Genomic DNA, 17,565 nt, shown 5'->3' on the forward strand with positions numbered 1-17,565 from the left:
TACTTTCACTGACTGAACCCCCTGGGAGCAGTTAACAATCTTAATTTTCAGTTCCATTTGTCAGGATCTAGGTTACTGAAGTGTCACTATCTTGTTAGCAGCATTTTTTTTTTTTTTTTTTGCTGGCTTTGCAATCACAAGGGAAAACAGCGCATTTGTATAGCTAGCCCGAGAAGCCATGTTGTCTAAGTAAATATTTATATTTGTCCAAATTTTACTGTGCTGTTCACAGGTTCATATATGCCCTTTTTATACATGCATTGTGTTTTCTGTTCTGCATATGCAGGTAAACGTGTTGCTTTGAATTTTAGCATGTTTGATTTTAACCTTGATGTGTAAATTCGAAGCAAAAAAAAAGAAGTGTTAACACATTTTGGCACTTTGTCACCCAGCTTTTGTGCTGAAAGTTATGATGCCACTCATACTAAGGGTCACAAAAGGGTCAAGGGGTCATGTAGACAGGCACATGAGCATCATGTATGAAGGTCTTGCGATCACTGTAACTGAACTGGAAGCTGCATCATTAGCCTCAGGGTTCCTCTGTCCCAGGGAACGGCACGCACACGCAAGCATGCATTTACTCACACCCTTGATCAATGAAGTGGCACAAACATTCAAGCACTGTTAACTATATTTTTGAGCCAAGTGAACCTCCAACATTTCCAAATAAAAATGATTATCATAGTAATATTTAATGTCTTAATTTCCCACATTGCTATTGAAAGAATTGGAAAAATGGAAAATTGGTTTGAATGCATAACTCAGTGTTGTAAGAACTAAGCAAACTGCTGTTAGCTTGAGACATCTGCCGCAGGCTGCACTTGCATTAGCTTATAGGAGACATTCTCACTCAAGCCTGCTTGACCTTATGGGAGTCATCACAAAATATTCATCTATTTACTCCAGATGCACAGGTACTGTGTATAACCTAACTATTATGAGATGTCTAAATATGGCTTTTCTGGAACTTTTATATAGTTTATAGACCCAAAATTGTAACATTTACCTCTAAAAGTGTGGACAAAAAGTATTAACACGTTCTATAATGCTGACAAGATACTGAGCAGCAATTAGCATTATTTATAACCATATGGTAAATGTTCCTGCAGGTTAACATATGGCGTGTAAAAAAAATGATTTACTACAAATTTAAACAGAAATTGTTCCCCCCCGCTCCTCCATCTGTCACCAGTGCATGCTGTAACTAAGACTGGAGCAGATCTGTCTGTGAGATGATGGAACTGCGGAGCATTGTTGACATGTCTGATGAAACTCATAATCGTGGGCATAAAACACTGCACAGTGGTCTGAAGGGTTGGGGAATAAACACAGCCACTCGTATTAAAATGCAATATCTGGTAGAAACTTTTTTGTTTGTTTGGTTTTTTTTCATGGTGTCACTTTTCCCAAGTTCCCTGATGTACAATTACGTGAAAATTTTATTTTGTCCTTCACAGTTTGGCAGGTGTTTTGTTTGTTGGTTTGTTTGTTTGTTTGTTTGTTTTTTATTGCTGAAATAACAAATTTTTATTCTTAAGATGGAGATGAACACCTGTATTTAAGTGTCTGTCAGATGTTGTTTGAATCCAGGCAATGGAATGATCCTTTGGACAAACCAATGATCTCTAGTTCTGGACTCAATCTCCCATCAACACCAGCATGGGTCATGATCAGTATTTACTTCTCCTGCCTATTGAGGCTGGTTTTTTTTTTTTTTTCTGAAACTCTCCTGAAGTGCTGACATTGCTGTCAGGATGATGGAGGAACCCTGCTCTGACAGAACCTGTATGAGGTTTTCAGAGTCAATAATATGGAGAGTGACATGGGGCTGCAGCAGTAGGCTGGTGTCCCTCGACTGAAAAATGCCTCTCTTAATTTTTCCATTCAGTCATTATTCCAAGACTTGATCAAGTATTACAAGCATTATTACTGGTGAACATGTACTCAAGGGTCCCTGTGTTGTTTTAAATGTTTTATTTATTAATGTTTTTTTTTTTTTTTTGGCCATTCAGACAATTGTAGGATCATATAGTATACATGACTGTCTATAAGGTTTTCCATGTTTCTATGTTTTTTCCATGTTTATATAGGGCATATTCATGCATGGCCATAATCAAAAATACCTCAGAGGCCAAATTTGCTTATGGAGCTTTGTCTGTCGTGGTTAGGAATAAAATGTATTTTTCCCAGATACAATAAAAATACACAAGGCATTTATGCCCAGATTTTATTCTAACTCGGTGTGTGACTTTTAAATAATTTTAAATAATGTATGGAAGCAAGTGTGGCATACACAAATGTAATTGTTTAGCAAAAATTAGGAATGAATGTTGAATAAATAATGGGAATGAGTTTAAATTGAAGTTGGAGAACAGATGTTATACATTACAGGCTTCAGGGCGCATTTCCATGGTCCTTCTTAATAATTTAAGCAATCATGTGTACGTTTTTTATGCATGCATATATTTTTTGTTAAACGAAGTGACTACAGTGCATATATACCATAGACGTGTTTCGCCTCTTCCCCTCATAGATGTTTTCATCTGGCACCAAATGAGATTTAGTATTCAGCATGTCGGTAGAATGCAGGATGGATAGCCTGCTTGAACTAAATTGCATTCAGGCAGTTTTGATTGACAGAGGGTGTACAATGCTTAACTGACCATAGAAAGTCAATTACCTCATGACATGTCATTACTAATGAGATCCTCTTTGACAAATTGGGCAAAAAGAGGCATGGCACCCTTTTTACCACATACAGTGACAACCTCTTTATGTCCCATTTTGTTCTTTACTGAAAATAAATGCACTTCTGTGACACGGAGAGAATGAATCCCTGCTGTATACACAAAAAATCAAAAGCTGGGCAGCTACTGTAGCCTAACCGAAAAAGACCAACCGAAGCTGCAAGTACAAGATGAAATCTTCCATCCACAGTTGCGCAAATGCATCCATGACAGTCTTTATACATGCAATACGTCAGGGGCTGTGTCGGCTGAGATGGTTCTGGCTTTTGAACAACAGGATCAATTTTTTAAACCTGAATTAACACGGGGCGAACATGTCCCTCAGTATTTCACCGTTCAGACTCTGAGCTTGTGGTCACATGCATTCGTTTACGGCGATAATCGATCCAATTATGCAATTACGAACAAAAGCCAGCAACGTCTTCGCCACTCATCACGGTTTGGCGGGTTGCACCTGCATCGGGAGCGAGATTTAATGAACGTACAAGAGTGAGACTTCCACACATGAATTCCAGCCAGCCGCATTGTATTTTTTTTTTTATAGAGATAGTGCCCTCCCCTAACCCCGTCAAAGAGCACAAAACACATCTCAGGGTGTCCTGATTTACTCAGCCTCAATATATTCTCACAAAGCCATTTCCTCGCCTTCAACTTTCATTTAGGTGCGCCGGGCTGCCGAAACAAGGTTGTCTATCCTTTTCACGGGCGTAGAGGGGCCGCGCTCAGAAAAAGAAAGATTTATTTAGCCCATAAATTGAGAGCTACGCCGCGGCTGTGTCTTGTGTTCCTTTTTACTTAAAGGATCCCCGCGTAGCTGACACAAGCCTTGGAGCCCGCGTCACCTCATTCCCAATTTACAACCCCCCCCCCGCACACGGAGGACTCGAACGTACTGCAACACGGACTCTCAAAAGCATCCTCTCCAGCCCCGAGCTGGGATTAAATATAGCTCGATGGAAATGTATTCAAACCGGGCTGTGCCCCTTAGCGTAGCGTAGGTGATAGTACAGTGACAGCTCATTCAGGTGTATTATTATATAGACAGAATAAGTATGAGCATAGTCTTCCTATTGATACTGCATGTGCACGTGTGTGCATATGAACAATTCTTCATATAGAACAAATGGAGGGTATATTAGTGTGTGTGGTTTTTCATTTTACAGACGGCTGTTTCTACATTTTATCATTCATGTCTAGTATCCGTCTTGTAAAACCGGATTGTATTTTGGTCGCAAACAAACTGTTGTAGTTTTTCTGTAATACAGCATTTTTCTGTAATGTTGTTGCATTTTCAATTTGTTATTGTGTTTTTTCTCATCATTGTGCTTCAGAGATTTATTTTATTGTTTCACACTTTTGTTTCGTATTTGCATTAATTTTTTGTTGTTGTATTTGTGTTTTGTTATTTGTTAATGTGTTTTCTGATTTGCATTGCTGTGGTAATGTTGTGTTGCTTTGGATGTCTCAACCACCATAGTTTTGACAAATAGAAAACAGACATGCACATACTTCAGGTATGATTTATCAGAGACAGTTACAGTGATAGGGACTTTGGGTCATTTTATCTGTCTGATATACAGCCAAAATGCAACATTGGTCTTTAGTTTTAAATGCATAGGCATTGCATAGCAAGCAGACAGTTTGCATGGCCACTAATTTAATAATCCTCCATTTGCATACTGATTTACTAATCTGATTAAACTAATTGAGCTAATTTTTTTTTATTTTTTAAGTGCTGTAAGACTCATTAGCGCGGTAGCCAGAATCAGAGCTTCATGCACGCGCGAGGAGAACAAGGCCACCAGGAAGAGAAAGTGAACCTGACAGGGCCTCTGCTTATTTATTCCTCAGACTTCTGATGCGTTTATCTTTCCGTTAATTTGCTTGACTCACCCTGTCACTGTCAATGCTACAACATTACTGTCAAGCAATTACCAAGTGAGGATAGGGGAGGGTCTCAGTCTCTGCTAATTAGACGCAATGATGTAAGTCATCTGTGACTTTTCCATGGAGCAGCATTTAGTTGGAGAAACTGACTCATAATCACTCTCGCTGCTTTAATATCACCCTATATTATGACAGTTATTAACAAACTTTGGTAAGCAGGATATGTTTCAGCACGGACCACAAGCTTGCTTTACACATTGTATTTCTGCATTTCATTCATTTTACAACTGACTGCACATTAGGGTGAGTTATTTGTCTCCTTCTCTCGTAACAATTTACAATGTTTCAGTTTGAGCCTGACTAAGGCACCAAGTCAAATGACAAGGCTTTTAGTAAATAAACTCCTGCGTGTCTGAAGTTGGGACACATGTACTGCCTTCCTTCCTCTTTGCTCTTTCAGAAAATGAGACTTTGACCACATATAAACGTTCACTATGGTAAACCGCAGTAGCTCAGTTTATGGGTGCAATGAAGAACTGAAAAGAACAGAAAGTATTGATACTGCCAGTGAGACAATTTCATCAAAGGTCTTCACTGCCATTATATGCCCCAGGGAAAGGTAACAAATGGAACCCATCCAAAACAAAGGTTTTTGTATTAGAACACTAGCTAAGCTTGCACCTATTTGTAGGAAACAGTTTTGACTCAGCTTCAACATTGTGCATCTTTCACTCACTTGGAATAGATTTCTAATCCGCAATAAAAATCATTTTAGGTACAAATACTCATGCTTGTAAAAGCCTCTGAGGCATATGGATAGGTTTCAAGATAAAGGCTAAAGAGGCCAAGGATCTTTTCATTGCTGTACTTTTGCATTAAGTTTGAGTGACTTAACCACTGTTGTGCATTGCTGTTATATTTGAATAACAAACTTAGCGTTTGTATAGTTTATTCTATCCATGACTTACCCATCATTTCCACTGACAGTCTCTGAAATCTGAAATATAAATTGAGGAAGAATACAAGAAAACTGGCTTTAACTAGTTGCTCAAAGTTATGGACAAATTAAAGCACATAAGATTGGATGTCCCTGTTGGTTACAGCATGAATTTGAAACATCAGTGTTAGAAACTAATTGACTAAATGACCCAAGAGGCTTGCTGAGTTTGCCATGGGTGAAGTTCTCTGGAAGGAGGTACTCAAATCACTGAGGAGAACAGTAAAGGTGACCGCAAAAATAGAGCAGAACAAAGGATTTGCTCCAGTGAGAGAAGTACACATGGATAATATCTACGCCCTTAAAGTCTAATTTGACCATATTCCCCAAGTAAATGCAAAAAGGTGACATTTTCTCTCCATCCCCGGATAAGAATGCTAAACTGACTGCAAAGCTCAAATGTCAAGGTGGAAATATTTGCATGGTAATTCCCAGGCCATACTTCCCCTTTGCCCTCAGAAATTTTGAAAGGTCAGCAATACATTTGACTTATTTTATGTCAACATTTCACAGAGAATCAATGTCTAAATCCGTGATCAAAGATAAGCAGCGGATCAGCGAGAGCCTCCATGCCTCACGTGTCCATTTTTTCAGGACCTCCTTACTTGTATCTATTCCCATCCTATTCTACAGTGCCATGAAATAGTATTTCCCCTTCCTGATTTCCTCTATTATTGCATATTTGGTTTCAGATCTTTGGACAAAATTATTTCAGTTATTTAATGAAAAGTATTATTAAACACCCATATCACCCATCTGAAAAAGTAATTGCCCCCTTAAAGTTAATAACTGGTTGCACACTTCCTATAATTTTATATCAGTCTGTCACAGCACTGTGGAGGAATTTTAGCCCACTCTTCTTTGCAGAACTGTTTTAATATTGACAAATTGGGAGTGTTTTTGGCATGAGCTGCTCATTTCGGGTCCTGCCACAGCATCTCTATTTGGTTCAAGTCTGGGCTTTTACTAGGCCACTTCAAAACTAAAATGTTTCTTCTTTTCAGCCATTCAGATGTGGACTTGCTTTTGTCTTTCGGATGATTGTTTTGCTGCATTACCCAATTATGCTTCAGCTTCAGTTCTCCGACATATGACCAGATATTCTCCTTAAGAAATTTCGGGTTTCATGGTTCCATGGTTCTTTCAACAATGAGAAGTCATCCTGGTCCTGAGGTAACAAAGCATCCCCACGCCATCACACTACCACGATCATGTCAGATTGTTGGTATGATGTTGTATTTTCTGTATTTGCTGTGAAATGCTGTATTTGCTTTTCGCCTGACATAATGGGACCGTGTCATCTAACAAGTTTCACTTTTGATTTATCTGTCCATAGAATATTGTATCCCAAAAAAGCTTGGGGATCATCCAGGTGCCTTTTTGAAAATGTGAGACAAGCGCTGATGTTTCTGATGGGTAGCAGTGGTTTCCAACGTGCTTTCACCATGAATCCTATTTTTGCCCAGTCTTTCGTATTGTGGAGTCATGAACACTGACCTCAGCTGAGGCTAGAGGGGCCTGCAGTTCTTCAGATGTTCTTCTGGGATCTTTAGTGACTTCCCGAATGAGGTGTCTCTGCACCCTTGGAGAAGTTTTGACAGGCCAGCAACTCCTGTGAAGGTTCACCACTGTTCCAAATGTTCTCCATTTGGAGATAATGGCTCTCACTGTGGTTTAGTGGAGTCCCAGTGCCTTTGAAATGGCTTTGTAACTTTTTTCTCACCTGTTCGGGAATTTCCTTTGATTGTGGCATAGTGTGCTTGTAGAAACTATGTGGTGATAACTTCATTCTGATGGTAAGGTTCAATATGAGTGAGGTTGAGATTCAACAGGGCTGGGTACAATCAAGCCGGGCTGTGTTTAATAAGCTAAATGTAATTAACGATTAACAAACTTTGGTTAATTTGTTGATTAAGGAACTAAGGGGTCTTTTCACAGAGGTGATATGGGTAATAACTTTTTTCATTAAATAAATGAAATAATAATTAAAAAACATTTTTTTTTGTTTGTTTGTTCTGTTTCCCTTTTCTAATATTACATTTTGTCTAAAGATCTGAAACCATTCATTGTGGCAAAATTTAATAATAGAGGAAATCAGGAAGGGGCAAATACTTTTTCACGGCGCTGTATGATTCTGTATTAAGGTGCACACCACCAGAGATGTAAATTATAGATAAATTGCCTTTATTAACCACCTGGAGATTACCACAGGTTGTCAGAATTGTATGAATACAGTTGTGAAATCTTTCTGTGAAAATTATTTTTAACCATGAGAGTGTACGGTTACCATATAAACCGCGATGATAACAGCTGCAAAACAGATCATAATGTGTTTATTTGCCCATTACCAAATATTTTGCATAAACGCCTAACATCGCTCTGAGATGTGATGGTGTTTATGTGTACTCATAATTAGGCCGGTTCCCTTCTGGGGAATTCCATCACAATTACACAGAAAATGTGAAGGTCATTCATAATATGTCAGACCTATCCTTCTTTTCAGATGGTCTTCTGAATCCTGAAGGTGGCATTAAATTTTAAATAAATGTATTTAAAGTTGCACATCTTTATTTTATTTTAACAGCTTTCGTACAATAATATACTGTGTAATTGTAAATGTATATATAATTTTACAAGACAAAATACTAAATACTACAATACTTTTGACCACAAGGATTAATTTAACAATGTTGCTATCTAGCTTACTGAACTGAGCTTTTGTTCTCCATTTGAAACTACTTTTGGTAATGGCAGGTATTACTACAGACTTTAAAATGTAAATAGTATTTGGTAATTGACATCAATTCGATAGAACAACAAAACTGACAGAAATTGCACATAAACAGGGGAAATTTCATTGAAAGTGTTCACCTGCATTTCCCTTTTTAGCACTACTAACAACAGTGATAAAACATGGTTGCATCTGCAAAAACAAATAACAAGCCCCCCTGCTTCATTTACCCTTTACAATGATGCACAATGACATAGCAGGACTCCTCATGAACTGCAGTTTCACTGCTACATGTGATTTGACTCACTGTGTGGTGATTGGGGGGTGTGGCATTGGAATTAAATTCTGCATAACCAAGTAAATGAACCACTATCATACATTTCCAACGCAGCAGGTGGTGACAATGCTAAGATTTCTACACAATGACAGCATTTTGGGGATTTTGTCAGTCAATATTCACTGAGAAGTTCAGTTGAAACACAAAATTGCAAATGGCCAAAAGCCAGTGATTTAATTATTTCTTTTTAATTCAGAAAATTAATTTATACATGTGAATCCTGTTAAAATGCTTGTTTTCAGAGAAGCCCCATGGTCTGGTATCGAATCCCTACGTGCCAGTCCTAACTGTGTTCAGCAGCCCTATAGGGTGGCATACAACTGGTTGTATCCTGTTGCCCAGGGAGGGAGGGGATTGGCGTAAGCCAAGTGCAACATTGGCAGCTGTTGTAATTACTAGGGTTGCCACCTTCAATGCAAAAAACAAGTAAGGACTCCCAATAAGAAAATTTAGACAGACATGCTTGAAAGGTTACTGTATAAGGATAGACAACAACAGTTAACATTTGCGCCTCTGACACCAAAAAAGGCGAGGGCTGGTCATACGATCAACTTTTACGCAATCGGCCTGGAGGCCTGTAGTCTGCCTGTGCCAGCAACTCCCAAGAGCTCGTCTGAGGGAGAAAAGTGACGGTGAAAAAAAAACTGGTGGCCGACAGAGTGTACAGTACTGTGGGAGAGATTTGTTTGCAAAATGGTTTGATAGAAAAGAATTTAGAAAACATTTAGAAAAGAAAGTGTTAGGGATATACATTGACTTTAAAAGTCCAAATAATACATTTGTTAAATTATTCTTGCCTCCCAATGCATGTTTGGGCTTCAGACACATTCTTTGTCTTTAAGCGTAGGCTGAACTCTTTAGCCAGTCCTATAGTCAACTCCAGACAGATGTTTATAATTTCGGATAACTGTTGAATTGTATAGTACCTGCTGATTGTTGTGGACACCTCTCGGTATTGGTGGAGTGGAGCATGTTCCTCCTGGAGTCCTGTCAGGCCAGTATCTATGACTCTTAATTGCATGTGTTCTATTCACTGCCATTTTAAACATGCACCTAAACATGCCACTGCATGTGACTGCTCAGGTTTGCTGCTGGGTGCCATGTTGAGGTACAGTCTGTCCTGAATCACTCTCATGGTTGAGTGCATCCCTCTCTTAACTGTCCTCTATCTCTCTTTAGATATGCAGCCATAGCATAGTGTCATGGGGCTTTCCATAGTGCATTCTGGCCTCCAGATTTGTACTCTCCTAATGTATACAGTGCCTAAATTTCTCCTTCTCATTCTTTTTCCCTGGGGCCTCTGCCTTTCCCATGCCCTGAGTTGTGGACCACTGAAGCCCTGTCCCTCGCCCTGAGTTTGCGGAGCACTCCAGGCTTGTTCCTCCCCTGATTCAAGTCCACACCTTGATACAACCTGGAGCTCCAGATGCATCACATCACCCCCATAAACTGCATATTATGCATCCCTTCAATTGTAATGTATACTTTAACTACTTATACCTCAACTTCAACCTGAACCCCAGTGGATTATTTTCTCTGATAGATTCCTTAGTAAGAAAAGTTTTAAAACTTCATTGGTTATAGAATAGGAAACATTTTTTAGCCCAGTGACAGTGAAGAGCTGTCTAATGCTAATAACACAAATGAAGAGTTTCTGAATGCAGGGAGCAAATTCATCCTAAGGCACCAAGGGAAAGCCAGTCATTATGTCTTCCTGGTCATTCCTGTCACGATTACAACATCCTGCTGGGAACTCTGCGTTTAAGTCGAAGGCAGGCACATCTGGCTGTTTCAGCTACAAGGCAAACTCAAAATCACACTGAGACATACCTTTACCTAGAGCAGTCCCCACAGGCTTCTTTCTCACACCTGGGCCCATATTGATCTATGGTTCACAGTCATACACTTGAAGCTTCATGTCTGCTGATTGACATTTCCTGCACGCTGCATTGAAACATGACTTCCAGGCACTGTTTGTCATACTGCCTGACCTGGTGGGTCTGTTTGTGGGTGAGGAGAAGACATCTGGTCTTGAGGTTGAGGCTGTGGAGGATAAGGGTTGTTTCTACCGTCATGAGTCAGTTGCTGTCAGTTGTCGGCTATGTATTATTATGTGTCTTTTGTAATGCTGGTGTAGAAAAAAAAATTTTTCTCACAAAAAGATCTAGTATTTACGCTAGGAGACATTCAACTTTCAACCCCCATAGTTTAGTCACATGACAGATGTTTTTAGCCAAAGAAACTTACAAAAATGCAAGTCACAGAGTAAAGAATGACCAGTACAGCTACTGATAAGCAAAGTAAGAATTGTATATAGTGAGCTCCATATGTTAATATAATGTTTAGGAGAAAGACTTTTTTTTTCTTCTTGATTTTGCTCTGTACTATTTGTAAACAAGCAATGTGCATGTGGTTAAAGTGCATATTCCCAGCTTTTGTTAAAGGGTATTTTTTATACATATCCTGGTAGCAGCAGCAGAATGAATTCTAAAGTTGACAGAATCATCATGTCTGCTAAATGCATCAAGGAAATTTCTTGGAAAGTTATTGACCAGCAATTCACTCTACAGCGAGACAATGATCCCCAACATACTGCTAAAGCAACAAAGGCCAAAGACAGGAAAATTCTTGAAGTCATTAACCTGGTCTGAATCCAACTGAACATGCACTTCATATGGTGAAGAGAAAACTTAAGGCAACTAGCCCAAGAAATATGCAAGAATATGCAGTACAGGCCTGGCAGAGCATCACCAGAGAAGTTACTCAGCACCTGGTGATGTCTGTGGGTTACAGACTTCAAGCAGATGTTGCATGCAATGGATGTTCCACAAAATATCAGACATGACTACTTTCATTTACATAACATTGATATGTCCCGAACATTATGGTTCCCTGAAATGGGGGGGAAACATAATGTATATAAAAATGCCCTTCAATAAAAACAGAGAAAATGCACATTAACCACATGTGAATTGTGTGATTACAAATCAGAAAATTGTGGAGTACGGAGTCAAATCAAGAAAAAATGTTCTTGTCTCAAACAATATGGAGCTCACTGAATGTGCCACTTTCAAGGTCCATACCTCAAGACCCTCAAGACCTATGAGACAAAGGCAGAGATGGATTTTCTTATTTAATAGAAATATTTAGGTGTGGTCTGAAGAGGTAGGTTTGTGGATCTGGTGAAGCTGCCTTCCTGCCTGATTGGGGAAGGTCATACCATGATTGGGGATCAGCACAAAGACGTTGCCAGGTGCTTGAATAGATGGAACAGCCCAGCCAAAGGATTCTGAACAGAGAGGTCTGGTTGGAGTGAATGTGTAATCATTGGATGAAGATAGGAAGGGGCTGCACCGTTCACAGCTTGATATGTCAGTGCGAGCATTTTGAATTGAATTTGGGGAACCACAGAAGCCTGCTATAGCTATTCAAAATTGGCATTGCATGTGTGAATTCAGACACGTAAACAATATAGTTGCCTGCAGCATTCTTAGTTGTTGTGACCTGATGGCACGGAGAAAGTTTGATAGTTCAGTCAGTTTTATTTCACCTGAGAAAAGTCCATTATGTTGTTTCCCAGGTTCATTTTTTTTTTTTTTTTTACCAAAAAAACAAAAATGATAGCCAGCGATGGCCACTGAATCCTGTGTTGATGTTCAAAGGTGTAGAAATTATGGATTCTACATCACCTTCAGGCTAAAGAGTAGCACTAGAGTTCACCAGTTTAGGTGATTTTGTACCCCAACATGACTGTGGTCCTAGGAGAAAGAAAACTGTTCACTTCACAAGTTTTTTCCCTGGCCAGTTACAAAAGCCAATACTGTTTGAACCAAGAGGAATTTATCTCAAGGGACGCTACACCAAATCCAAAACAGAAACATGCTGTACTTTTATCTCAGTCTTATCTTTTGTTTTATTCCCAGTTTATATGGTAGTCTGTGGTGCAGAGCAATTGTTTTCCAGTTTGTTATTTTTGATTGAGATTTTTTTTTAAATTGATGTTTTCTAACACCTGCTTCAGTCTCCATTTTTATAAATTCAGGAATAAATATACATTTCAGTGTATAAAAAATGCACATGCTTTTAAATCACAATATGCCTTTAGACTGTCAGATTTGTCCATATAAGAAAAAAAAAATTAGCATTTTTTAATTAACATTTTGTCTATTCTGTAAATGTGCGCTGTTTCAGTAATCACGGTACATTATCAAAAAACTGACACGCTTCTGCCTTCACTGCTTGGAAACCTCATGGATGCTGCAATGCCTAGCAACAATAGTCTGTCACCGAGGGAGACTGTAAAATGTGTAAGACAGCATGCTCTGCAAAAAAAAAATATCTCAAAACACATATCAACCTATACAAAAACAACAACAAAAAAGGGAAAACACTCGTCTGCCTGCAAAATTTTAGATAAGCCGCTGTAAAATATAGAGCTGTTATTATTGTCAAATAAAGACAAACCATTCAGCAGTAAAAGAAAATAAAGATTTTATACAGAGCGCCCTTGCCCCTCTCAAGTTCTCTTTCGGTAATAGTTCTATTTATCAGAAGCATTATGGCTCTTTCCACTTCCTTTGTGCAGCAGTCATATTTGTGTGAGCTGCGACATTTCTCTTTTCCCCTTTATATTGGACAAGAAAAAAGAGGAGGAAAAAGACGCTTTCTTCTCCTCCTCTCTCCAAGCATCTCTCTCCATTAATTGGAATTATTTGGAGACCTGGAAATTCAGACAAATGTGCCAAAGTGTGTCTGAAAACACACAGGCACACACACACACACACACACACACACACACATATATATATATATATATATATATATACACACACACACACGCACACACAACAATGTTTTAATAACATTGGCATGGACTGAATGGGGGGTGCTGTTAACATGGTAATGCTGTGGGGTTGCCGAGCAGGGACAAGGCTTTATAATGTCAACGTGAAAAAGCATTTACGTCCTCCATGACAGCGTGCAAAACCCATTAGTCTGTCTGAGCCTGACATCTCCCAGTCTTGTTATTGTGAACTGATGCAATAGGAATGCAATGCCTCTCTCGCTCTCTCTCCCCCCTCCCCTCTCTCTCTCTCTTACTCTAGCTCTATCTCTCTTCATGCTGCTGAAGTAGGAGGGAGGGAAGGGGACTTTTAGCCTGACAGCCATTCTGTCGCTAATCAAATATGAGGGGCATCGGGAGGACGAGGCCCAGCCACCACACATTTTTGCCCTTTTGTGTAGTTTTAATGAGAGCGGAACCCAATATATTGCTTCCCCGAGCCTCTTGTGTTACTGTCCCATCTACAAGGTGATCATTTGCTATCACGCGTACAGGGGGAGACTGCATCCATCAATCCAAAAAAACCATAAAGGCTGGGAGGAAGGCAGGGGGGGAAGAATGAGCAACAAAATGCTACATGGCTGCTGTGCGTCCACGCGCGTCCGCTTCAGGCTGCACTGCTGTTGTTGATCGGTGAAAATCACTCAAGGAACAGCTTTACAGCCACCAGCCATCATGTGAAAGAATTCAGTCTTAATCTGATCTTAGGTGTCTTACCTGTCTACATAACAATGATATTAAAGGCTCCCACAGTCTGATATATTCACTTGACATGCATAGGAGTTAGATTGGATTCCCGAAGGTTGAGTCTTGAGAGTCTTTCAGTAGACGGAAAAAGAAAACCTACACAATCCTGACACTGAAAACTTCAGTGCCCATTATTTGAGTGTCAGGGCTTTCAGGACTTGTCTGTAATGCACGTATAGAGAGCCTAGCATGTCATATAAATGTATTCACAAAATGACAATTCAGCACAGTGTGGGGAGAGTGGAGATTGAACCTCTGACCTACTGACACATATCAGAGCTCTCCTGAATATACACTATTAGCTCACAATGCAACCAACAAGGTCCCAGCCTCTCAAGGGCCATTCACAAGCTGTTATAGTGACTCCAAGGGGTGATGTCATTGCATGAAGTCAGAAAAAACTTATGCCAACATTATTCCCCTCCAAACACCTGCAGCAACTTAGCTAAACTAATTGACATCAGTCTTACATATCAGAGTCTAACATCAACAGTCTATTAAAGGTCTTACATATAAGGAATTGGCATGCTTGAAAAAGGTCAAGTAAGCCAATAGATTAAGATGCCCTTTGGTTACAAGGGCTACAAAAAAATCAGAAAGCTAATCTTGGCAAATCAAAAACCCCAAGGTACTCTTACAAGGATGTTTATCTATTCAGGTTGTTGAGCATACTGATTTAAGAAATCACAGTGCATCGGGTCATTTACTCTGTTTTTAATTATATTCATGTAATTTATTGATCATGCCATGAGATGAACAAGCCCGGGCATTTGTGTCCTGTCATTCTTTCAAAGCCATCTCTGTGGAGCTGATGTCGATGGCAGTGTGGCCAGCTAAGAGGTAGATTGCGTTGCGATGCTTACAGCGATATGTTTGTGATGAGAGTGGGTAACAGGCGGGTAACTGGCACTGTGAAGCCTCCAGTTCTTTTGAAGCAGTAAGGGGCTTTCTATGCAGCCAGGCTCAGCTGCTGGAAAGCTGTACCTTACGCTGGTGTGTCAGAGATTTGGCCACACCCACGATCCTGCAAATTAGATAAGCATTAAAGCAATGTGGCTGTTTGCGGTGGACACTTGTACATAGGCATTATGGATTTGAACCAACATGTTAAATCAGTCACACTGGATAAATAAAACATGCATAGAGCACCTATTTTAGAAGCACAGCTGATTACTAAAAATTGTTACTTGGATCACCAAATATGGATGTAAATACCCTCAAATTAGAGGCCTGCCCTTTGACCTTATATTCATTGTTTTCTTTTTTTTTTCTTTGAAAAAAAAAAAAAAAACTAATCCGATGTGCTGGAGTACAATAACAAAACAATAAAAATTGTGTCACTGTCCCAATTTTTTTTTTTTTTGTATTTCAAAAAAAAAAAAAACTATTATTATTGTTGTTGTTGTTATCATTATTATTATTATTATTATTAGTATTAGTATTATTATTGTTAGCTTAAATACTAGGTTAAATGCAGCAACTAAATCAATCTTCAGGTTTAAAGTTCTTTTAAGAGCCACATTGGTATTTGAAGAATCCCACATGTGCTTGTAACAGGAATGTTACACTTCACTCTTTTATTTTATTACCACATAATGTTATGATCAGATCGCGTCCTTCATGTTAAATGTAGTCTGAATCAGCAGGTGTAGTCTGCATTCTGGTGTACTTGGGGACCTGGCAGATTGCAGTCCTGGATGCACAGCAGAGGGGAAGGGGAGGGGGAGGGGGAGGGGGAGGGGGCGGGAGGGGTTCGGTTCAATCCATGCTGATAAACACAGCTTCCAAAAATCCCCGATACCCATGGGGTGTGCTGATAAAAAGAGGATTTGAATCCCAACCGAAATGAGCTGGAGCCTGGCTGTGTCCATCAAGTCTCTCCGAGAATGTTCTGGCAAAAAATCAAACGGAAAGCCAGGAGCAGCCTACCCCGTGACTAACCTGATCAAAAAATGGCTGAGGAGGGAGACTGTCTGACTGTCAGGGAAGGGAGCACGGGGGCTGGCTGAGATTATCCCTGCGTCAGACCGGAGGAGCTCCAGGCGGAGGGCAGGTGTGAATTAAGGGGGGGCCCCTCTGTCAGTTCCACTCGCCACCTGTGGGGGCAGGTGGGCGTGGCACCAGTACCTTGCATCGCACACATGCCCATGTAAGACTTGCTGTCATTGCCACAGAAACAAAATTTTGTGGCACTGAAAAAAAATAAATCCTAGTGCCGACACAAGTAGAATTGTGTGCTTTGTTGTCCTTTCTTCACATCGTATTTTGCAAACTTAATTTTGTTTCAAATCCCTGAAGATAAATGATTTTGTGTAATGTTGTGTACATATGATAACACTTTCCTGAATTCAGTGACGCAAATTGCAGTTCAATTTCTTCCTAGGTCTCAAAATAAAACAGCAGCTGAGAAATGACATCACCGTGTTGTGGAAACAGTCATCGTGTGTCTATGACACATTGTGTTGTGGCTAAAAGGAGTGCAGTTGAAAGGGGGAGTGGGTGAATGACGGTGCCAGAAACAAAGTGCACAAATCGCCTGGAACTTGTCAAGCTGAGTGAACTGGGTTCGCTCTTTTCTGAAGACAGTGTGTGTCAGGCTGTGGTTGACTCTTTTGCTAACATGTGCTTTGCACATACAGTGCGAACCATATAAAACTACATATGTATTTTACCGTGGATGCAAGTTCCGCTGGGACAAGGAGGACTGTTCTCATATCCAAGACAGTGTGCGCTTCCACAACGGGGCCATTTCTATAGACGTCAGTCTCAAAAACCGCAAATACATTCGTACAATGTTTCTGTGCACGATACCACTGAATAAAGGATAGTGTGAAGAAACGTTTGATCTAAAAATAAAAGTAAATTTATGCATAAAATCAATCTAGTTTACAGGACAGTATAGTATCTTTGGAATACAACATATGGTAAAGTGTTATGTGTTTTGTTTTGTAATGTATTCTTAAATGTACAATTGAAGGATAAGCACATAATTATGGAAACAGTCTATTTCACAATTGCCTATATTGTGAAACAATGTATAAACAATATTGTAAATATTTTGACATAAAATCAGTCTTACTCATATTTTTTTTCATAGTCTACAACTTCTTTTAAAAAATAGATATAATTTACAGCAGGCAAAAAGGGAATATGTAATAAATGGGCCAAAGTATTGTAATATATTTACCAGACTTTTATTTATTTATTTATTTTTGTATAAAAGTGAATGCTGCTAAACGTGATCACAATGCCAAAAAAATCTCAATCTCAAAACTG

This window comes from Anguilla anguilla, chromosome 8, assembly GCF_013347855.1.
Source record: "Anguilla anguilla isolate fAngAng1 chromosome 8, fAngAng1.pri, whole genome shotgun sequence".
Taxonomy (NCBI): Eukaryota; Metazoa; Chordata; class Actinopteri; order Anguilliformes; family Anguillidae; genus Anguilla; species Anguilla anguilla.